This window comes from Oncorhynchus gorbuscha, unplaced genomic scaffold (genome assembly GCF_021184085.1).
Source record: "Oncorhynchus gorbuscha isolate QuinsamMale2020 ecotype Even-year unplaced genomic scaffold, OgorEven_v1.0 Un_scaffold_838, whole genome shotgun sequence".
Lineage (NCBI taxonomy): Eukaryota > Metazoa > Chordata > Actinopteri > Salmoniformes > Salmonidae > Oncorhynchus > Oncorhynchus gorbuscha.
The window spans coordinates 103,153-126,519 of record NW_025745833.1 but is presented as its reverse complement, the minus strand read 5'-3'; the positions used below and the strand labels follow the sequence as shown (position 1 = coordinate 126,519).

At 45.1% G+C, this 23,367-nt stretch overlaps 1 pseudogene; it reads left to right on the top strand.

Moving 5' to 3' along the window:
• The first annotated feature begins 283 nt into the window (after window positions 1-283).
• Window positions 284-23,367, top strand: part of LOC124020494 — a 72,643-nt pseudogene continuing 49,559 nt past the window's right edge.

Genomic DNA, 23,367 nt, shown 5'->3' with positions numbered 1-23,367 from the left:
GCTTGGAGTGGGTACGGTTTAAGTTGAGGTCTACTTGTGGTTTACCTATGGTCTGGTTGAAGGTATATGATGGCATGTCCGAAAGTTACTTTGTTACCATCCAGCTCTGGTGTGAAATGTTGCAATAACTCCATATTAATACCAGGTCTCTCTCACTCTCCTTCCACCCCCGTTCCCCGACCCCCCACCATCTCACTCTAGCACTCCCTTTTTCGGCAACCAGAATGCATGACGTCATTTGGGAACAGCTTTCACATGCAGTGGTATAACGGTGTGTGTGCGTGTGTGTGTGTGAGTGTGATGAGAAGCCGTCTGTGCCCGCCAATCCTATTAACAGATGTATCTCGTGCAGTCAGTCATTGGCTGAGATCTCGAACTGTGATTTCTCCTGTCACGATTTTCGGTGTTCGTCTCACAATCGCAGACAAGGTGCTGACACCGCGCATTGCAGACCGTCCACGCTGGAATACGCACTCCAGGAGTGGAACTAAAGAAGAAAAAGGAATTTTGTTTGTCAATTTTTATTGTTGGGTAAAGACGGCGGAGGAATAGAGCAGGATTTTAACAGCGGGGTGTTGGAGCTGCAGCAGCCGTGTTTCAGGTCTCTTTGAGCGGGCTAACAGCTGTAACCATGCCAGTGTTCCACACGAAGATCATCGAGGGCATCCTTGAGCCGGTGGCCCAGCAGATCTCCCACCTGGTCATCATGCACGAGGACGGGGAGGTGGACGGGAAGGCCATCCCGGATCTGACCGGCCCGGTGGCCGCGGTACAAGCAGCGGTCAGTAACCTTGTCAGGGTAAGTGCGTCTCCCTCTCTCTCCCCTCACAACTCAGTTTGGTGTAGTGATTTTGTAATGTACTGGATGGTAAATGAACCGAGAGGAGTTTGTGCGGCAGAATGAAACGGGAGTGTTGTTATTGTTTGTTGTAGTGGTAAACACTTTGTTACAGGGACAATCTCGACAGGCACTGCTGTCACTGTGGACTGGTCAAATGGGGTTAGGGCAGTATCCATTCATGTTTGAATAAACCTTAATTTGTAGCAGAAGGAAGGCAGTGTAAAACAGTGTAATAGTATTGTCATAAATGCCATGTCATACAGTAGTGTACATTGGAAGAATCTTATCTCTGGAAAACTGAGCGAGCAACAGAATAGCCTAACCTTTCAGTACATGTGAATGTACACTCTGGTGTGGTGTGTGTGCGGGAATGTGCATGTGCACGTGTGTGTCTCCCCTCTTGGAGTGAGTCTATTAGACTTGAGGATTCTGCTGGTTTCTTTCACAGGAAACAGCATTAAGAATGCTCCCTCTTTCTTTCTCTCTCTCTGTCACTCATTCGCTCTCTCTCTCTCACTATTTCCTTCCGCTTCACTCTCGCTCCTCTGTAATAAACAGAGTCAAGTCTCGTTGTTTTCAAAGAGACAGCAACAGTGGTGTAGTGTTGCCTGGAGAAGTGCATATATTCGAATTTTGCTAAATGATTCCCCAAACGGCCCTCCAAAGGAAAAATGCTCTGTGAAAAAAGTTATGAGAAATCGTGTCATACACTCTGAATTACCAAAAATAAAAAATTCCACATTGGTAATTCACAGTCACGTCAACCCATGTTGTACTGTGCAAGTAGGCTAATTGAAGGTATATTATTGAAACAGATAAATGAGGCTGTGAACTGAGTCGGAAATAATTTGTGTTTCAGATTTGTTCATTTTTTCACATTTTTTTGCTCTCAAAGTCAGACTTTTTATTTTATTTATTTATTGATTAGAAAACAACAAAACAAATTGGATGTTGTAAGTCATAACTTGCCTAAACCACATCAGGAGATCAATTTTGAGGTCTTGTGTACATTTACATTTACATTTAAGTCATTTAGCAGACGCTCTTATCCAGAGCGACTTACAAATTGGTGCTTTCACCTTATGACATCCAGTGGAACAACCACTTTACAATAGTGCATCTAAATATTTTAAGGGGTGGGGGGGGTGAGAAGGATTACTTTATCCTATCCTAGGTATTCCTTAAAGAGGTGGGGTTTCAAGTGTCTCCGGAAGGTGGTGATTGACTCCGCTGTCCTGGCGTCGTGAGGGAGTTTGTTCCACCATTGGGGAGCCAGAGCAGCGAACAGTTTTGACTGAGCTGAGCGGGAACTGTACTTCCTCAGTGGTAGGGAGGCGAGCAGGCCAGAGGTGGATGAACGCAGTGCCCTTATTTGGGTGTAGGGCCTGATCAGAGCCTGGAGGTACTGAGGTGCCGTTCCCCTCACAGCTCCGTAGGCAAGCACCATGGTCTTGTAGCGGATGCGAGCTTCAACTGGAAGCCAGTGGAGAGAGCGGAGGAGCGGGGTGACGTGAGAGAACTTGGGAAGGTTGAACACTAGACGGGCTGCGGCGTTCTGGATGAGTTGTAGGGGTTTAATGGCACAGGCAGGGAGCCCAGCCAACAGCGAGTTGCAGTAATCCAGACGGGAGATGACAAGTGCCTGGATTAGGACCTGCGCCGCTTCCTGTGTGAGGCAGGGTCGTACTCTGCGGATGTTGTAGAGCATGAACCTACAGGAACGGGCCACCGCCTTGATGTTAGTTGAGAACGACAGTTTGTTGTCCAGGATCACGCCAAGGTTCTTAGCGCTCTGGGAGGAGGACACAATGGAGTTGTCAACCGTGTAGTTACCCTTTAATTCAAGTGTGCAGGCACCTAGCTCTGTTTGTATGGTGGTGTTTCTGTAGCACATGAGAGGGAGTTTGCAAAACAAATAGCCACTGGATTGATGCAAATAATCATATCATTCTGCCTGGTAGGCATAGGCTACTCTGTGTCGAGTTTACATGTAATTTATTTAGAAGGCTTTGGGAAAGCCTCTCCATCTACCAGATATGGTTAGGCCTATCATTAGCATCACTATACTTTACCTGTTCCTTAATTGTTTGAAATCTGAACTTTTTCTACATATTATGAGGCATGTCTTACCTTGCTTCAATGTAGCCTATAGCCAAAATCCCACCATGGAAATGTAAAGGCAATTATTTTATAAGCACTTCCTCAGATGCATTCTCCTGCTCTATTGGTTTTCTTACAACTTTGGTTCATTGTGTAGCACCCAAAAGCATTATCCTAGTCATATTAGCAACCCATGATAGTTATTTGATATTTAGATCTTCCCTCTTTCTAAATTTCAAACAGATATTTCCATCCCTGTCCATGAATCCGCTTGCATGTGCAGTGTGCATTTTAGAACAGTGTTTTCCCTCAAATTGCATTTGGAAACATTCGTGCATACACCTACTGCTATGTGCACATTTCTGCACCTAAAATGTGAAGAAATAATAGTTTATAAAAATAAATAAAGCGAGTCGCACGCTCTCTCAAATTAATTAATGTATAGCTTACAGTTTATTCGCCATTTGTCAGCACCTCTACACAAAATAATTTTCTCTGTGTTTGCGCCAGCTCATGTTTTTTTAAGAAGTAATAGTTTACAACATTTTAAGCTAAACATTCTGATCTGTTCCATCATCCTTATTAATTGGTATGGCTTTTACCTCCACTACCCTACTTTGACACACACCATGGGGATTAAGTAGTGAATATATGCAATACCCACTGAAAAATAAATGGGCTTACGTCATATAAGTGTACCCTCCACTACACCACTGGACAGCAAACACAGAGACTGGCAGAGAGCAGGCTGGGATAGTGTAACGAAGACGCTGAGGGTTGAGAAGCAGGTGCAGGTGGTACGTTTAACAAAGCAACAAACATGGAACAAAACAACATAGCAGTGGCGTCTACACAAACAATACTGACTGGGGAAAGAAGCTAAGGGAATTCCAGATATAGGGGAGGTAATAAATGAGGTAATAGAGTCCAGGTGTTCCTCATGATGAAGTGCAGGTGCGCGTACTGATTGGTGCCAGGTGTGTGTAATGATGGATGTCAGGACCGCTGGACACTGGCAACGTCGAACACCGGAGGGGAGGAGCTGTAGATGTGACAGACACATAATTTTTTTTAAACATTGAAACAAAAATGGTAGTTTATATATTTACATTTTCTTTTACATTTGTCACATCCCTACATTACACTGACACTCGTCATAATCTACCTGTCTGGAGTCGACAATTGTTTTATTTTTTTTAATTCACCTTTATTTAACCAGGTAAGCTAGTTGAGAACAAGTTCTCATTTGTAACTGCGACCTGGCCAAGATAAAGCAAAGCAGTGTGACACAGACAACAACACAGAGTTACACATGGAGTAATCAATAAACAAGCCAATAACACAATAAACAAGTGAATGACACAGAAGAAAAAAGAAAGTCTATATACAGTGTGTGCAAAAGGCATGAGGAGGTAGGCAATAAATAGGCCATAGGAGCGAATATTTACAATTTAGCAGATTAACGCTGGAGTGATAAATGAGCAGATGATGATGTGCAAGTAGAGATACTGGTGTGCAAAAGAGCAGAAAAGTAAATAAGACAGTATGGGGATGAGGTAGGTAGATTGGGTGGGCTATTTACAGATGGACTATGTACAGCTGCAGCAATCAGTTAGCTGCTCAGATAGTTGATGTTTAAATTTGGTGAGGGAAATAAGAGTCTCCAACTTCAGCAATTTTTGCAATTCGTTCTAGTAACTGAAAACTGGAAGGAAAGGCAGCCAAATGGGGTGTTGGCTTTGGGGATGATCAGTGAGATATACCTGCTGGAACATGTGCTACGGGTGGGTGTTGTTATCGTGACCAGTGAACTGAGATAAGGCGGAGCTTTACTTAGCATAGACTTATAGAGTACCTGGAGCCAGTGGGTCTGGCGATGAATATGTAGCGAGTGCCAGCCGACTAGAGCATACAGGTCGCAGTGGTGGGTGGTATAAGGTGATTTGGTAACAAAATGCATGGCACTGTGATAGACTGCATCCAGTTTGATGAGTAGAGTGTTGGCAGCTATTTTGTAGATGACATCGCCAAAGTCGAGGTTCGGTTGGATAGTCAGTTTTACTTGAGTAAATTTGGCGGTGTGAGTGAAGGATGCTTTGTTGCGAAATAGAAAGTTGATTCTAGATTTAATTAGTCTGGAAGGAGAGTTTACAGTCCAGCCAGACACCTAAGTATTTATAGTTGTCCACATATTCTAGGTCAGAACCCTCCAGGGTGGTGATGCTAGTCGGGCGGGCCGGTGCGGGCAGCGAACGGTTGAAAAGCATGCTATTGGTTTTACTAGCGTTTAATTAAGAGCAGTTGGAGGCCACGGAAGGAGTGTTGTATGGCATTGAAGCTCATTTGGAGGTTAGTTAGCACAGTGTCCAAGGAAGGGCCAGAAGTATACAGGATGGTGTTGTCTGCGTAGAGGTGGATCAGGGAATTGCCCGCAGCAAGAGCGACATCATTGATATATACAGAGAAAAGATTCGGCCCGAGAATTGAACCATGTTGTACCCCCATAGAGACTGCCAGAGGTCCAGCCAACATGCCCTCCGATTTGACAGACTGAACTCTGTCTGCAAAGTAGTTGGTGAACCAGGCGAGGCAGTCATTCGAAAATCCAAGGCTATTGAGTCTGCCGATAAGAATACGGTGATTGACAGAGTCGAAAGCCTTGGCCAGGTCGATGAAGACGGCTGTACAGTACTGTCTTTTATCGATGGCGGTTATATTTCTTGGGACCTTGAGCGTGGCTGAGGTGCACCCGTGACCGGCTCGGAAGCCGGATTGCACAGCGGAGAAGTACGGTGGGATTCGAAATGGTCAGTGATCTGTTTATTAACTTGGCTTTCAAAGACTTTAGATAGGCAGGACAGGATGGATATAGGTCTGTAACAGTTTGGGTCTAGGGTGTCACCCCCTTTGAAGAGGGGGATGACTGCGGCAGCTTTCCAATCTTTAGGGATCTCAGACGATACGAAAGAGAGAAAGAGAGGTTGAACAGGCTGGTAATAGGGGTTGCAACAATGGCGGCGGATAGTTTTAGAAAGAGGGGGTCCAGATGGTCTAGCCCAGCTGATTTGTACGGGTCCATGTTTTCCAGCTCTTTCATAACATCTGCTGTCTGGATTTGGGTGAAGGAGAAGCTGGGGAGGCTTGGGCGAGTAGCTGTGGGAGGCGGAGCTGTTGGCTGGGGTTGGAGTAGCCAGGAGGAAGGCATGGCCAGCCGTTGAGAAATGCTTATTGAAATTTTTGATTATCATGGATTTATCAGTGGTGACCGTGTTATCTAGCCTCAGTGCAGTGGGCAGCTGGGAGAAGGTGCTCTTGTTCTCCATGGACTTTACAGTGTCCCAAAACATTTGAGTTTGGATGCGAATTTCTGTTTGAAAAAGCTAGCCTTTGCTTTCCTGACTGACTGTGTGTATTGGTCCCTGACTTCCCTGAACAGTTGCATATCTTGGGGACTATTCAATGCTATTGCAGTCCGCCACAGGATGTTTTTGTGCTGGTCAAAGGAGTCAGGCCTGGAGTGAACCAAGGGCTATATCTGTTCTTGGTATGCTTATCTAAGATGGTGGGGAAATTACTTTTAAAGAATGACCAGGCATCCTCGACTGACGGGATGAGGTCAATATCCTTCCAGGATACCCGGGCCAAGTCGATTAGAAAGGCCTGCTCGCAGAAGTGTTTTAGGGAGCGTTTGACAGTGATGAGGAGTGGTCGTTTGACCGCGGGCCCATAGCGGACACAGGCAATGAGGCAGTGATCGCTGAGATCCTGATTGAAAACAGCAGAGGTGTATTTGGAGGGCCAGTTGGTCAGGATAATGTCTATGAGGGTGTCCATGTTTACGGAGTTAGTTTTGTACCTGGTGGGTTCCTTGATGATTTGTGTGAGATTGAGGGCATCTAGCTTAGATTGTAGGACTGCCGGGGTGTTAAAAGCATATCCCAGTTTAGGTCACCTAACAGAACAATTCTGAAGCTAGATGGAGGGCGATCAATTCACAAATGGTGTCCAGGGCACAGCTGGGAGCGGAGGGCGGTCGATAGCAGGCGGTAACAGTGAGAGAGTTATTTCTGGAGAGGTTAATTTTTAAAATTAGAAGTTCAAACTGTTGGGTATTGTGAGAGGACCAAGTAATTGGGCGTCACTCTAAAGCGGGAAGATGGAATAAACGAGTCAGGAGTAGGTTTTCTTGATTGAACACAGTTCTCTATTGAGGGCATTTGGTCAACACAAACACTACAACATAATCAATGAAAATCTTCCAAGGAAAAACATACATTTTCTTCTCCAGATGAAACAGGAACACAATAGGCTTATCTTTAAACTACAACAAAAAGTCACGGGATTGTCACCATCTTAGTGGTTCTTCCTGGATAGCTCCTCTCTCTCGGTGGCCAATTTACAGAGATAGTTTTCCCCCCTCCTCTCTGCTGATTCCATTCTCTCTCTTATAGGGGAAGGAGAGTATGTCATTAGTACCGTCAGCTGTGCTTAATTGCCTCTGGTTACCTTGTCTCCCATGCCTTGTTGGGCTACTATCCATGAGCCCAGCCTGCCCTCTGGTGGTCCTTCCACAGTATAGACCTGGAAAGTTTGACAGAACCTTGCAGGCTATCTCTGCAGTAGATTACAACTCCTCCTCCTTTAGCAGTTCTATCTTGGCAGAAAATGTTGTAGCTGGGTATGGAAATCTCCGAATTGTTGGTGGCCTTCCTAAGCCAGGATTCAGACACGGCAAGGACATCAGGATTGGCAGAGTGTGCTAAAGCAGTGGGTAAAAAAAACATAGGGAGGAGGCTTCTGATGCTGACATGTATGAAACTAAGGTTTTTTCGATCACAGAAGATGAAAAATGAGTGTGCCTGGGGACACGCGGGGCCTGGGTTTACCTCCACATCACCCGAGGAACAGAGAGGGAGTAGGATGAGGGTGCGGCTAAACGCTATCAAAACTGGTCGCCTAGAGCGTTGGGGACTGAGAATGAAAGGAGCAGATTTCTGGGCGTGGTAGAATAGATTCAGGGCATAATGTGTAGACAGGGGTATGGTTGGGTGCAGGTACAGCGGAGGTAAGCCCATGCACTGAGTGATGATAAGAGAGGTTGTATCTCTGGATAAGCTGGTTAAAATGGGTGAGGTCACCGCATGTGTGGGAGGTGGGACAATGGAGGTATCAGAGGTATAATGAGTGGAACTAGGGGCTCCATTGTAAACTAAAACAATGATAACTAACCTAAACAACAGTATATAAGGCATATTGACATATGAGAGAGACATACAGCAAGGCATAAAGTAATCACAGGTGTTGATTTGGAGAGCTGGCTAAGACAACTACGAGTGAGACAACAACAGCTAATCAGCTAAAACAACAACAGGTAAAATGGCGATGAGTGGGCAGAGAGGGTCGGTTAACTACACACAGAGCCTGAGTTCGCGGCTGGGGCCGATAGATGAACAAAATAAAATAAACAGAATAGAGTACCGTGATTAATGAACAGTCCAGCGGGCATCAGCTATGTAGTCAAGTGATCATAGGGTCCAGGGGGCAGCAATAGATGGAACAGGGAAGCTGCGGAGGAGTCACTACTATGCTAGCATGTGGGCGACACGGCGTTTAAAGTTAGTAGCCCGGGGCTTGTAGACGCGTCTGCTCCTACGTCCGATGGAGGCCGGTTGCAGACCTGTCTTGGTGGTGTGGAGGGGCGCCGTGTCGACTAAGGATCCAAGCCAGATGGCAAAAGATATATTATAGTTGTTGTAATTTACTTTTCTATCCGGGAGATGTGCCTGATTCACGGCTAACCGGGGCAGGGGCGTTAGCCACTCGGTAGCAGCGGTGATCCAGTGCCAAGGTCTGAAGCTTGCGGCAAGGATCCGGTGGAGTAGTGTGTTATAATCGTGCCTGGGTGGAGTCCTGGTGAACAACTGAGTAGGCCGGGAGGTGGGCCTCAGGGTACTTCGGTACTGGGTAATTTAGTCAGTGCTAGCTAGCTGTGAAGATCAGGAGAATGGTCCAGGGATTACGGCAGGAATACGGCGTTGTAGAGGAGAGACAGTCCGTTACTGGTAGGCTGGCGAGTATTATCCAAGCTAAAAAAAGGGCTGGTACCTGTGCAGAAGGTAAAGGCCGCTAGCAGTGGCTAACAATGACTAAATATCTTGTAGCTACATTTACATTACATTTAAGTCATTTAGCAGACGCTCTTATCCAGAGCGACTTACAAATTGGTGCACTCACCTTATGACATCCAGTGGAACAGTCACTTTACAATAGTGCATCTAAATCTTAAAGGGGGGGGGGATACTTATCCTATCCTAGGTATTCCTTAAAGAGGTGGGGTTTCAGGTGTCTCCGGAAGGTGGTGATTGACTCCGCTGTCCTGGCGTCGTGAGGGAGTTTGTTCCACCATTGGGGGGCCAGAGCAGCGAACAGTTTTGACTGGGCTGAGCGGGAGCTGTACTTCCTCAGTGGTAGGGAGGCGAGCAGGCCAGAGGTGGATGAACGCAGTGCCCTTGTTTGGGTGTAGGGCCTGATCAGAGCCTGGAGGTACTGAGGTGCCGTTCCCCTCACAGCTCCGTAGGCAAGCACCATGGTCTTGTAGCGGAGGCGAGCTTCAACTGGAAGCCAGTGGAGAGAACGGAGGAGCGGGGTGACGTGAGAAAACTTGGGAAGGTTGAACACCAGACGGGCTGCGGCGTTCTGGATGAGTTGAAGGGGTTTAATGGCACAGGCAGGGAGCCCAGCCAACAGCGAGTTGCAGTAATCCAGACGGGAGATACCGCTTCCTGTGTGAGGCAGGGTCGTACTCTGCGGATGTTGTAGAGCATGAACCTACAGGAATGGGCCACCGCCTTGATGTTGGTTGAGAACGACAGGGTGTTGTCCAGGATCACACCAAGGTTCTTAGCGCTCTGGGAGGAGGACACAATGGAGTTGTCAACCGTGATGGCGAGATCATGGAACGGGCAGTCCTTCCCCGGGAGGAAGAGCAGCTCCGTCTTGCCGAGGTTCAGCTTGAGGTGGTGATCCGTCATCCACACTGATATGTCTACCAGACATGCAGAGATGCGATTCGCCACCTGGTCATCAGAAGGGGGAAAGGAGAAGATTAGTTGTGTGTCGTCTGCATAGCAATGATAGGAGAGACCATGTGAGGTTATGACAGAGCCAAGTGACTTGGTGTATAGCGAGAATAGGAGAGGGCCTAGAACAGAGCCCTGGGGGACACCAGTGGTGAGAGCGCGTGGTGAGGAGACAGATTCTCGCCACGCCACCTGGTAGGAGCGACCTGTCAGGTAGGACGCAATCCAAGCGTGGGCCGCGCCGGAGATGCCCAACTCTGAGAGGGTGGAGAGGAGGATCTGATGGTTCACAGTATCGAAGGCAGCCGATAGATCTAGAAGGATGAGAGCAGAGGAGAGAGAGTTAGCTTTAGCTGTGTGGAGCGCCTCCGTGATACAGAGGAGAGCAGTCTCAGTTGAATGACTAGTCTTGAAACCTGACTGATTTGGATCAAGAAGGTCATTCAGAGAGAGATAGCGGGAGAGCTGGCCAAGGACGGCACGTTCAAGAGTTTTGGAGAGAAAAGAAAGAAGGGATACTGGTCTGTAATTGTTGACATCGGAGGGATCGAGTGTAGGTTTTTTCAGAAGGGGTGCAACTCTCGCTCTCTTGAAGACGGAAGGGACGTAGCCAGCGGTCAGTGATGAGTTGATGAGCGAGGTGAGGTAAGGGAGAAGGTCTCCGGAAATGGTCTGGAGAAGAGGGGAGGGGATAGGGTCAAGCGGGCAGGTTGTTGGGCGGCCGGCCGTCACAAGACGCGAGATTTCATCTGGAGAGAGAGGGGAGAAAGAGGTCAGAGCACAGGGTAGGGCAGTGTGAGCAGAACCAGCGGTGTCGTTTGACTTAGCAAACGAGGATCGGATGTCGTCGACCTTCTTTTCAAAGGTCGATGATTAGCTGGTTAGCTTCTGATGGCTAGGTGGTTCGTTCCGTATCACATTGGGTGAGGCATGTTACCGGAAGGTATAATTGAACTAAAATGGAGAAGAGATTGAAAATAAAATTGAAATATATACAAAAAAATATGAAAAAATACAAAAGTACACAAGAGGACAAAGAAAACACATCTGCACTGCTACAACATCTTGGAAGAATGAAGAGTGGGACTTCCACAACTCCATTGCAGATACAATCCCCTCCTCCTCCAGTCCCGTGTCACATTTGTGCTGGTCCAAATATGCAATCTCTGGCCTGTCTCTGCGAGTTGGAACCATGCAGTGGTTTCTAGAGTATCAGTTCACTTGCTGGAGTGTCCTTCTGCATGTAAACATGTGCATTATGGCATGTTACTGTGGAATGATCAATACATTGATTACACTGATTCTAGGTTAGCTAGAGAGTGTTCAGTCCTAACTGGACTGTTACTACTGTGGAAAGCAGGGATTTCTGTCAGCAACTACAGAACCAAAGTTGACCAACAATTGACTAAACAGTAATATTTTATTTACATACATATATTGTTTACCTCAAGGATGGGTAACTTCGATGGGGGTGGAGGCACTCATCATAAGGGGCCGCAGTGTACCCACATCCATACCCACACATGCAGTCTGAGCCAGCCCTAGCCTTTTGGGTGCCCTAACAATTGAGTTGCCTCCCTTTTGACAGCAGAAATAAATCATCTATGTTTTAGTTAATTTCCTGCAATTCTACACATTTTGCCATGGGGCGTAGAGAAAGTGTTGCAGTTTTAAAGCAAGTCTGCAGCAATTCTACACATTTTGCCATGTGGTAGAAAGAAGATTTAGCAATTTTAGAACAAATTTCATGCAATTATACTCATTTTGCTATGGGGTGGAGAGAGAAATTAGCGGTTTTGCAGATAATTTCCTGCAATTCTACACATTCTGCCATAGGGTGGAGAGAAATGTTTGCAGATTTTAATGATATCTGAGTGAGAGTGACTAACAAAATCAATGAGGGCTTCCCGGTCGGTAATTTGACCATGAATACAACAAGTTTGGATAGCTGGATTAGACTAATTTAACAATCTAAAAATGTTTAGCTGACATGAGATAATTGAGTGACTTGTCAGAGACTGACATAAGAAAGAAACTGCTGATGCACAACGAAATTGCACGTTGTGTTCAACTATTCTAACTCTCAACGATAAGTTTAGACCCGGACTGATTTGGGGGTTGGGGGGGGGAGTTGACCTGCAGTTGTCCATCCCTGGTTTACATGATCTTGGCAACTCCTTGACAACAGATGGTTCATTACACTTACGGGAAACGTGTATTTTGCGACGTTTGGAAGGGGTTTGATGGGTTTAGATTTTTTTTGGAGGGACACACATATACACCACTGACTAAGTTAAATTATATTGAGTTTCCTTTCCGATCTGAGGGTTTCTCAGTGTTTATTGACCCTGTGGTACACGCCTCCTCCCGCAGTACGGAGCAGGCTAATGCTAAATCCAAAAACCACTCAACATGAATTATATATGAAAATGGCTAATCGACGCTAAAGGCACTCGGTGTGTTTGTGTCCATGCCGTTCCTGTGGTCAAGCAAAATTAAGACAATTTATACAATTTTAAAACATTATATTCATAGATTTCCACACTCCACCACTACCACATATCTACATTACTAAATCCATGTGTATGTATGTTATCGTGTGTATGTGTCTGTGCCAATGTTTGTGTTGCTTCACAGTCCCCGCTGTTCCATAAGGTGTTTTTAAAATCAAATTTCAGTTTATTGATGTGGAATAGAGTTCCATGTAGTCATGGCTCTATGTAGTAATGTGTGCCTCCCATAGTTTGTTCTGGACTTTGGGACTGTGTAGAGACCTCTTGTGGCATGTCTTGTGGGGTATGCATTGGTGTCCGAGCTGTGTGCCAGTATTTTAGACAGACAGCTCGGTGCATTCAACATGTAAAAGCAGTGATGAAGTCAATCTCTCCTCCACTTTCAGCCAGAAGAGATTGACATACATATTATTAATATTAGCTCCGTGTACATCCAAGGGCCATCTGTGCTGCCCTGTTCTGAGCCAATTGCAATTTGCAAGTTTTGTTGCACCTGACCACATTGTAGCGGTATTTATTAGAGAGGGGTAAAGAAAGATTTTGTTCGGGTGCCAGGCAGGTATTAACCATGCCGAAAGGAAAAGAGTAGAATAGAGAGAGTACCACTACCAGACCCACACACATCAGCAGAAGAGACTGCCTAGAGTGTAGCCTGTTTACCAGATAGCCAGTAGAGAGAAAAGAGAATACACACCATATAAAACCCACATCACAGCACAGGGGTAACCCAAACAAGAATACCTCATACAATAATACTAATACTAATAATGGCAGAGCAATTCAACAGCAACTTCATACAAGAACGAACCCAGTCATCAACATAGGATTTGCAATAATCTGTATTATTTTCTAGTGGGTGAGTGCAGAGGGTATGAATGTGGGGGGTGTTCACCGACACAACAAAGGCCTTAAAAATGTCCACAGTCTTCTCGGCCACATGTCATTAGTACCTCCCACCTCAATACAGTTCACATAATATACAACTTGCAAGCAACCTACTAAAATTTCCATCCAAATACTTCTGGCAGGGAAATAATAGTCCAGCTCTAATGAACTTTAATGGGAAGTGCATTTAAAAAATAGAGAGTCTGTTGCAGGGTAAAGCACTGGAACGAGAGGGAAGAGAAAAAGATAAATCTTAGCTGTGGTCTTCAGGCCTGCCTGATGACCACAGGGTATGTAACCATTATATTAATTAGCATTGTTTAAAGTGGCTAGTGATATATTTTACATCAATTCCCATCAATTCCCATTATTAAAGTGGCTGGAGTTGAGTCAGTGTGTTGGCAGCAGCCACTCAATGTTAGTGGTGGCTGTTTAACAGTCTGATGGCCTTGAGATAGAAGCTGTAAGACCCTGTAAACCGTACATGATACATAAATCATCTTGTTGTTATTATACTCCTTACAGTGTGCTCTCAAATATTGAGTATTTCTCGATACAACAATAAAAATAATAATATTAATATCCCAAAGGCAGCCTTTTTGATGTTGATTTTTGATTTTGATTTAGTTTTTTTTACATATTGTTCGGAACAATATATTCTTCAAACACGTCAAATTTCAAAAATGTGCTCTCTGGTACTTTTGAAGATATAACCCATTTTATAGGGTCATTAACCATTCAACAAATCACCAACAGAGGGAGTTTGAATCCATTTTCCCATTAACTTTTTTTGTGGTGCTCTTTAGTAGAAAGCCCACTCTGAAAAATTGCTGTACTTGTAGAGTATATTGCTTCAAACATTGTCTAAGAATAAGCTAACTCAAAAAGGGTACTTTTGAAATGTACTTATCGAAATAACGTTTTTAATTCAAATATGTCAGTCATTGTTTTAATGTTGGTAGCCGGTTTATAAAAGCTATAAGACGTAGTTGGTTAAAATATGTTTAATAATCTACATTCATCAATCTGACTCCAATTTAATATAAAGGTTTATAGACATACTATTTTAGCAAGAGACCCTTTTCGTGACTAACGGGCCTAGCCATGCAGCAAGCTTGGGCATCACCAGACTTTTTTTTGTGTTTAAAATGAACCTTTATGCAATTAACAAGAGGCTAGACACAAAGAGCATTAATCAATTAATTAATTGAGTCAGTTTTAAGCAGAGGTGTCAAGTTGGTACCTCAAGAATACAATGTGTGTGTAATTAACTTAATGAATAAGAATTTGCCAATTCTAATTTATGAAAGTAGTCAATCAAAGAGGTACTCTATGAACGAGGAATGCATTCACTCAAATCAACTAATAGATGTATTAGTCAAAAATAAACTAACTCCCAAACAATAACAGTGTACATGGAAGACATTACACAGCATAAAACAGCGTAAATTACTATCAAATAATAAGACTTCAAATATTAACCTCTAAGAGAGAAGATCTATGTGTCTGTACACACGAGGGGCTTGCAAATAAGGTCTCAATTAACTAAAGGAGAAACAGTCCTTTTAACTATGAAAAACGGAACTCAGGTCCAGTTTTAATACATTTCAGACTTGAGGGCACAAGGAGGCACATGGATTCTGCTGTACTTCGCGGGAAGGTCCCGCCATGTGGAGAAGGTGCAAACACAGCTGTGCCTTGCTCTTTTAAGTGGTAAAACACGATCAATAATCTACATAATTCCATAAATTGTGATTGACCACATGCTGGTCTCCCACGGCAGCATGTCGCCAACGTAGTCTTCATCACATTCCAGGAGGGCCATTCTCTCTCCCCTACAAAGGCGCATTCACGTTGTGCCTAAGAACAGGCCTTGGCCATATACCACACACCCTCATGCCTTATTGCTTAAGTATAGCCCAGGAGGTGCTTACATGGCAGCCATCAAGCTATGTGATGTAATTCTCAAGGATTCATGATGTTTAGTGGTTGAAACATCGATTTCCAACCTGTCTTTATTTCTGTACACTGAGTATACCAAACATTAGGAACACCTTCCTAGTAATGAGTTGCACTGTATACTCAGTGTAGTTCTAGTGCTGTATATGCTACACTACATTACTCATGTATCCCTGCTATTGATGCTTTTGATACTGACACACCAATCTACTGTACACTGGCAACCCCTCTTCCTGTTCTTATATGTGTATGCGTGTGTGTGTGTGTGCGTGCATTCTTGGGTGTGTGCGTGCATTCTTGCATGTGTGCGTGCATGCGTGTGTGTGGTGCATGCATGTGTGTGTGTGTGGTGTGTGTGTAGGTGGGAAAGGAGACTGTTCAGACAACAGAGGACCAGGTGATGAAGAGAGACATGCCTCCCGCCTTCATAAAGTGAGTCACGCCTCTTACATTGACCTCTGATCTACTCCTGAACCCCTAACCTCTAACACTAACGATTGGGACTGATTTCTAGGGGTTTGCAGTGTGTACTGTTCAGCCAAACAGCAGCATTCATTGATCAGTAAAGTACCAGAGAGAAACACAAAAACCAACAGGAAAGGAGGATTGGAGGGCTGAGGTTTTACACCCCATGTCAAATCAAACTTGATTCATTCTAACAAAGCCTAATTATACATCTTTTATCCCATCTCTTTTAGCCTTGGTAGCCTTCAGTTTCAGAGGCCTTTAGTTTATAAATGGTTTAGTAATGATGCCCTTCTCTTGTGTCAGTGAGTGACGTTGCTCTCTTCTCCGCCCATCTGGTCTTTTTGTCTCTGCGTCTGTTTCTCTCTCTCTCATCGGTGGAGGAAATAATAATTATAATTCGTTTTAGGTTTGCTTAGCAGGATGTGAACTCTGTCTGTATGGTGGTGATGTAATTTAATAACAGGCCTGACTGGACTGTCTGTTTTGCCTGAGAATGCTCTGCCCAGAGGTGTATACTGTAGCTGTGCTCTGTCTTCTGCTGTGAGTCTGTCTATCAGTATGTTAGTTCTGCTGTGTGGTTCTGTCTGTCTGTCCAGAACTCTGCTGTGAGGTTCTACTGACTGTCTGATCTGATCTGCTATACTCAGTGTCCAGAGGAGAGTGAGCGTAGATTAGACTCCGTTACTCAGCAGTCCTGCTGCTACCTCTCTCTTTTTCACTCTCTGTCTCTTCTCGCTCCTGGTAACTGCTGTAGGAGTAAAGTTTTTAGATCTCTTCACATGAGAAGTCCACAGCGCAGTCCCACGCACACACACACACACAAACTGGCACTGCATCATAAATATCATACTCGGTTCTCAGCAGGGGTTATGAGGGAATGTGAACCCTGCTATATTTAGTTCTCTTTGCAGAAAATTGATACTCTGGCCAATGAGGGCTCAACCCATTGATACTCTAACCAAATGAGGTCACAGGAAGGCCGTCTTCCAATAGTCTTAAAATCCTCCCTCCTTACCTTTCTTCTACCCATACTTTATTCCATATTTCCGTCGTTCATTGCTTCCTTCCTTCCTTCCTTCTCTGGGCTGTCAATAATAATTAATGTTATATATCCAGTACTGTAGGTAAATTGTTCTAAGTTGTATCTATGTTCTAACAGTGGAAAATGTCTGTTTTAGGAGGGTTCTATGGTCTGTGTCCTAACAGGGTGGAGAACACCTTTTCTAAACTTGATCTATGTTCTAAAAGGGTAGAGAACACATATTGTCAGCTGGTTCTATGGTCTATGTTCTAACAGGATGGAGAATGCATGTGTTCTAAGCTGGTTCTATGGTCTGTGTTCTAACAGGGTGGAGAATGCGTGTTCTAAGCTCGTGCAGGCAGCTCAGATGTTGAAGGCGGATCCCTACTCTGTCCCTGCCAGAGACTACCTCATTGACGGTTCCAGAGGAATCCTGTCTGGAACCTCAGACCTGCTGCTCACTTTCGATGAAGCTGAGGTGGGGGGGGGGGGTCTGTCTGTCTGTCTGTCTGTCTGTCTGTCTGTCTGTCTGTCTGTCTGTCTGTCTGTCTGTCTGTCTGTCTGTCTGTCTGTCTGTCTGTCTGTCTGCAGCAGTGTAATAGGCATCACACTGTTTCATCACCAGCTGCCCTGGTACTGAACGACCACAACTCCCCTCGATCACAAGACTTACATCACAAGACGCACACACACACACACGCAGGGTTCAAAAGGAAAGATGTAGGTAGTTGTGAAACTGTATTTACAATCACAAGCTACAACATCCTTTAAGTGTGCACTTGCAAGCATTGGCTGGAGGGAGTTTTCACCACTGTTAAATTCATGTCCATGAAGAAATCCATGGAGAATCGGTCAAAGTGAAGAGGTCCTATTATAATGAACAAAAATATAAACGCAACATGTAAAGTGTTGGTCCCATGTTTCATGAGCTGAAGTAAAAGATCCCCGAAAAGCTCCATACACACAAAAAGCTTATTTCTCTCAAATTCTGTGCACACATTTGATTACATCCCTGTTAGTGAGCACTTCTCCTTTGCCAAGATAATCCATCCACTTGACAGGTGTGGCATATCAAGAAGCTGACTAAACAGCATGATAATTACACAGATGCACCTTGTGCTGGGGACAATAAAAGACCACCCTAAAATGTGCAGTTTTGTCACACAGTACATATGTCTCAAGTTTTGATGGAGTGTGCAATTAGCATGCTGACTGCAGAAATGTCCACCAGAGCTATTGCCAGGGAATTTAATGTTAATTTCACTACCATATATCAGGTATGAAGGTAAAACACAGATACAGACAACGTCAAATTAATAATGATTTCATAATCCAACAGGGGCAGGCAATAGACAGGTCAAGGCAGGCAGGGGTCAGAAAACCAGAGGTGGGGCAATGGTACCGGACGACAGGCAGGGTCAGGGTAGGCAGAGGTCAATAGTCCAGAGGTGGGGCAAAGTTACAGATCGGCAGGCAGGACCAGGGGTAGGCAGAGTGGTCAGGCAGGCGGGGTCAGACTCAGGACTGGAATGGGTCAAAACCAGGAGGGTGAGAAAAAGAGAGACAGGAAAAAGCAGTAGCTGAGACACCAAAGCACTGGTTTACTTGACAAACAAGATGAACTGGCAACAGACAAACAGAGAACACAGGTAGAAATACATAGAGAATAATGGGGAAGATGGGTGACACCTGGAGGGCGGTAGAGACAATCACGAAGACAGGTGAAACAGATCCCTCCAACATTGTTTTAGGGAATTTGGAAGTCAAATCAAATGAAATAAAATGTATTTATATAGCCCTTCGTACATCAGCTGATATCTCAAAGTGCTGTACAGAAACCCAGCCTAAAACCCCAGCAAGCAATGTAGGTGTAGAAGCACAGTGGCTAGGAAAAACTCCCAAGAAAGGTCAAAACCTAGGAAGAAACCTAGAGGAACCAGGCTAAGTGGGGTGACCAGTCCTCTTCTGGCTGTGCCGGGTGGAGATTATAACAGAACATGGTTAAGATGTTCAAATGTTCATAAATGACCAGTATGGTCAAATAATAATAATCACAGGCAGAACAGTTTAAACTTGAGCAGCAGCAGTGCCAGGTGGACTGGGGACAGCAAGGAGTCATCATGCCAGGTAGTCCTGAGGCATGGTCCTAGGGCTCAGGTCCTCCGAGAGAGAGAAAGAAAGAGAGAAAGAGAGAATTAGAGAGAGCATACTTAAATTCACACAGGACACCGGCTAGGACAGGAGAAGTACTCCAGATATAACAAACTACTGCAGCATAAATACTGGAGGCTGAGTCAGGAGGGGTCAGGAGACACTGTGGCCCCATCCGATGATACCCCCGGACAGGGCCAAACCGGAAGGATATAACCCCACCCACTTTGCCAAAGCACAGCCCCCACACCGCTAGAGGGATATCTTCATCCACCAACGTACCATCCAGAGACAAGGCCGAGTATAGCCCACAAATATCTCCGCCACGGCACAACCCAAGGGGGTTGGGGGGGCGCCAACCCAGACAGCAAGATCACATCAGTGACTCAACCCACTGAAGTGACGCACCCCTCCTAGGGACAGCATGAAAGGGCACCAGGAAGCCAGTGACTCAGACCCTGTAATAGGGTTAGAGGCAGAAAATCACAGTGGAAAGAGGGGAACCGGCCAGGCAGAGACAGCAAGGGCGGTTCTTTGCTCCAGAGCCTTTCCATTCACCTTCACATTCCTGGGCCAGACTACACTCAATCATATGACCCACTGAAGAGATGAGTCTTCAGTAAAGACTTAAAGTTTGAGACCGAGTTTGCGTCTCTCACATGGGTAGGCAGACCATTCCATAAAAATGGAGCTCTATAGGAGAAAGCCCTGCCTCCAGCTGTTTGCTTAGAAATTCTAGGGACAATTAGGAGGCCTGCGTCTTGTGACCGTAGCGTACGTGTAGGTATGTTCGGCAGGACCAAATCAGAGAGATAGGTAGGAGCAAGCCCATGTAATGCTTTGTAGGTTAGCAGTAAAACCTTGAAATCAGCCCTTGCCTTGACAGGAAGCCAGTGTAGCGAGGCTAGCACTGAGCTACCCCTCAGTCTTGAACTACCCCTCAGTCCTAAGCTAACCCTCAGTGCTGAGCTACCTTTCAGTCCTGAGCTGCCCCTCAGTCTGGAGCTGCCCCTCAGTCCAGAGCTGCCCCTCAGTCCAGTGGGGCCCTTTAGGTAGGGTTGTCAGTCCTAGGTTGGCGGCGAGGGTCGTCTTTCCTAGGAGGCCACAAAAGCGGACTAAGACTACGGTGGAGTGGGGTCCACGTCCAGCACTCGAGCCGCCGCCGTGAAAGAGGCCCACCCGGACCCTCCCCTTTAGATTAGGTTTTTGCGGCCAGACTCCGCACCTTTGTGTGTGTGTGGGGGGGGGGGGGGGGGGGGACTGTCATGCCCTGCCCTTAGTATCCTTTGTTTTCTTTATTATTTTGGTTAGGTCAGGGTGTGACATGGGTGATATGTGTGTTTTGTCTCATTCTAGGGTGTTTGGACTGTCTAGGGTTTTTTGTAGATTTATGGGGTTGGATTCATCTAGGTGGTTATGTTGGTTCTCAATTAGAGGCAGGTGTTTATCGTTGTCTCTGATTGGGAACCATATTTAGGCAGCCATCTTCTTTGGGTATTTCGTGGGTTATTGTCTGTGTTGTTGCCTGTGTCATCACTCGTTTTCATAGCATCAAGTTTGTTTTGTTGTTTTTGTTTAAGTGTTCTTTGTGTTTTTCGTCATTCAATAAAAGAATGGATTCACACCACGCTGCGCTTTGGTCCGCTTCTTACGACGATCGTGACAGTGTAGACCAATCTGGGTTTCCATTCTCTCCAAAAAAATGTGGTGATCGATGGTATCAAAAGCAGCATTAACGTCTAGGAGCACGAGGACTGATGCAGAGCCTTGGTCTGATGCCATTAAAAGGTCATTTACCACCTTCACAAGTGCAGTCTCAGTGCTATGATGGGGTCTAAAACCAGACTGAAGCATTTCGTATACATTGTTGTTCTTTAGGAAGGCAGTGAGTTGCTGCGCAACAGCCTTTTCTAAAAATGTTGAGAGGAATGGAAGATTCGATATAGGCCGATTTTCTGGGTCAAGGTTTGGCTTTTTCAAGAGCGGCTTTTATTACTGCCACTTTTAGTGAGTTTGGTACACATCCGGTGGATAGAGAGACGTTTATTATGTTCAACATAGGAGGGCCAAGCACAGGAAGCAGCTTTTTCAGTAGTTTAGTTGAAATAGGGTCAAGTATGCAGCTTGAAGGTTTAGAGGCCATGATTATTTTCATCATTGTGTCGAGATATAGTACTAAAACACTTGAGTGTCTCTCTTGATCCTAGGTGCTGGCAGAGTTGTGCAGACTCAGTACAACTGAGTTTTGAAGGAATACAAAGATTTAAAGAGGTGTCTGTAATTTGCTTTCTAATAATCATGATCGTTTCCTCGAAGTTCATGAATTTATTACTGCTGAAGTGAAAGCTATCCTCTCTTGGGGAATGCTGCTATTTAGTTAGCTTTGCGACAGTATCAAAAAGGAATTTCGGATTGTTCTTATTTTCCTCAATTAAGTTGTAAAAATAGGATGATCGAGCAGCAGTAAGGGCTCTTCGATACTGCACGGTACTGTCTTTCCAAGCTAGTCGGAAGGCTTCCAGTTTGGTGTGGCGCCATTCCAGTTCCAATTTTCTGGAAGCTTGCTTCAGAGCTTGGGTATTTTCTGTATACCAGGGAGCTAGTTTCTTATGAGAAATGTTTTTCATTTTTAGGGGTGCAACTGCATCTAGGGTATTGCGCAAGGTTAAATTGAGTTCCTCAGTTAGGTGTTTAACTGATTTTTGTCCTCCTTGGGTAGACAGAAGGAGTCTGGACGGACATCAAGGAATCTTTGTTGTCTGAATTTATAGTACGACTTTTGAGGTTCCTTGGTTGGGGTCTGAGCAGATTATTTGTTGCAATTGCAAACATAATAAAATGGTGGTCCGATAGTCCAGGATTATGAGGAAAAACATTAAGATCCACAACATTTATTCCATGGGACAAAACTAGGTCCAGAGTATGACTGTGACAGTGAGTAGGTCCAGAGACATGTTGGACAAAACCCACTCAAATCAAAATCAAATCACTGAGTCAATGATGGCTCCGAAAGCCTTTTGGAGTAGGTCTGTGGACTTTTCCAAGTGAATATTAAAGTCACCAAAGATTAGAATATTATCTGCTATGGCTACAAGGTCCGATAGGAATTCAGGGAACTCAATGAGGAACGCTGTATATGGCCCAGGAGGCCTGTAAACAGTAGCTATAAAAAGTGATTGAGTAGGCTGTATAGATTTCATGACTAGAAGCTCAAAAGACGAAAACGACTTTTTTTTTTTTTGTAAATTCAAATTTGCTATCGAAGTACGTCCAACTGGCCTCAACCGCAGGCCACGTGTAACCACATCAGCCCAGGACCTCCACATCCAGCTTATTCACGTGTGGGATTGTCTGAGACAAGCCGCCCGGTCAGTTGATGAAACTGTGTTAGCACAACCGACGAATTTCTGCACAAACTGTCAGAGATTGTCTCAGGCAAGCTCATCTATGTACTTTATTGTCCTCACCAGGGTCCTGACCTGACTGCAGTTCGGCATCATAACTGACTTCGGTAGGCAAATGCTCACCTTTGATGGCCACTGACATGCTGGAGAAGTGGGCTCTTCACAGATGAATCTTGGTTTCAACTGTACGGGGAATGCTTTTTCTGATGTCAACAATAAACATAATTGCATTTTATCGATGGCCATATGAATGCACAGAGATACCGTGAAGCAATCCCGAAGCCCATTGTCGTGCCATTAATCCGCAGCCATCACATGATAATGTGATGCATGCATGTTGCGTGCATGATAATGAACGTCCCCATGTCGCAAGGGTCCTGGAAGCGAAAAATGTCCTAGGTCTTCCATGGTCTGCATACTCACCATCCATGTCACCATCCATTGAGCAGGTTTGGGATGCTCTGGAGCGACGAGTTCGACAGCGTGTTCCAGTTTACGCCAATATACAGCAACTTTACACAGCCATTGAAGAGGAATTGGACAACATTCCACAGGCCACAATGAGCAGCCTGATTAACTCTTTGCAAAGGAGATTTGTCGCGCTGCATGAGACAAATGGTGATCACACCAGATACTGACTGGTTTTCTGTTCCACGGCCCTATCTTTGTTAAGAGGTATCTGTGACCAAGAAATGCATATCTATATACCCAGTCATGTGAAATCCATAGATGAGGGCCTAATGAATTGATTTAAATTGACTGATTTCCTTATGTGAACTGTAACTCAGTAAAAGTTGCGTTTACATTTTTGTTGGTCAGTCCTGTTGGGTGTGCTGTGGTGTCACACAGTTAGATGGGTTAAGGGTTAGAGCCAGGGGGTTAGAGATAAGGTCAGGGTTATGGTAGCCTCTGCCGATACCCCAACAACCGGACGCTTTTGGACGTT